This window comes from Callorhinchus milii, unplaced genomic scaffold (genome assembly GCF_018977255.1).
Source record: "Callorhinchus milii isolate IMCB2004 unplaced genomic scaffold, IMCB_Cmil_1.0 Scaffold3, whole genome shotgun sequence".
NCBI classification, from domain to species: Eukaryota; Metazoa; Chordata; class Chondrichthyes; order Chimaeriformes; family Callorhinchidae; genus Callorhinchus; species Callorhinchus milii.
The window spans coordinates 897,048-898,240 of record NW_024704744.1 but is presented as its reverse complement, the minus strand read 5'-3'; positions in this window follow the sequence as shown (position 1 = coordinate 898,240).

Below are 1,193 nucleotides of genomic sequence, written 5' to 3'. Positions count from 1 at the left end.
GGTGGCTTGTCACTCCTTCACCCTGCACTGCGCCAGCACTCACTGGGCAGAGACATTCAAGAGATGGTCCAGGGAATAACATAATGATTACAGAATAAATAATAATTCCTGGTCATATATTGCTGAAGAGAGGGACCGATGATGACATTTGTTTGTGGAAGTAAAGAGAGGCTGGTTCTGTTGTAAACTGGGAATGCGGGTGTGTTATGCGCCGTGTTTGCCCCCCCAGGATGGGTGTGTAATTCAGTGCCTTGAAATGTTCAGTGCCTTGAAACCTTCCCGATGGGAAACGCAGTATACAAATGTGATTTATTCGTTGTTGTTGCCCTCGTTCCCTCCCTGCTCTTATCAACCCCTTCTCCTGCTCCCCCTTCACTTCCAAAGTCTTTGTGAGGTGTGGGGGGGGCTCTCATGGGGAGGTGGGGGGTCATTCTGTGTCCTACGTTGAAGTGTTCTGGAACCCACGTCAGTCACGGCGATGAAGCCCCTCTGTTCTGCCTCTCTTCATCGTCCAGACAACTCCTCTCCCTTTCCTCTTCGACCTGTTTACGGCCACCTCCAGGCCTCCCTCCAGCTCGGAGTCTCGGAGGCTCCGCCACTGTTAAGCGCTCTGAGACGCTACTCTGCGTGGAAGGCGCTATATAAGTGCAAATTGTTATTGTTGCCCAACACAAGCTGATTTCAGTGAGTGTAACCCAGGGGTGTGGTTGGTTGGGAGCTCAGAGCTGCACACACTCCTCAAGACGTCTCAGATTGTCAGAAAATAGTCAACGAAGACACAGGATGGTTCTTTTTTTCTTTTTACCAACCAAAGCCGGCCAAGTGGTCAGTGAACTGGGATGCTCTGCGTTCCCCTGTTAGGACCTCCATCAGCTCAGATACCCTTGTGGAGCTCTCCATGGTCTCGGCATCAATCTCTGCCTCTCTGCTGGTCAATGGGAGCGGTGTTATTGTGTGAGCTGGTGAGGGGGAGGGAGGGAGGGGGAGAGGGAGGGGAATGGTGTTGTACCTCTCTCCCCCCCCCTCGCCCTCCCTCCCCTCTCCCCCTCTCCCACTCCCCCCCCCCCCCCCCGGTGGTGGTGGTGATGTGTTGGCCCCAATGTTCCCCAACACACGGTGTCTCTGTACATTCCCATCAGGCTCGCAAAGACAACGAGAGGAAAATGGCCACTGCTTCGTTGCCAACGACGACC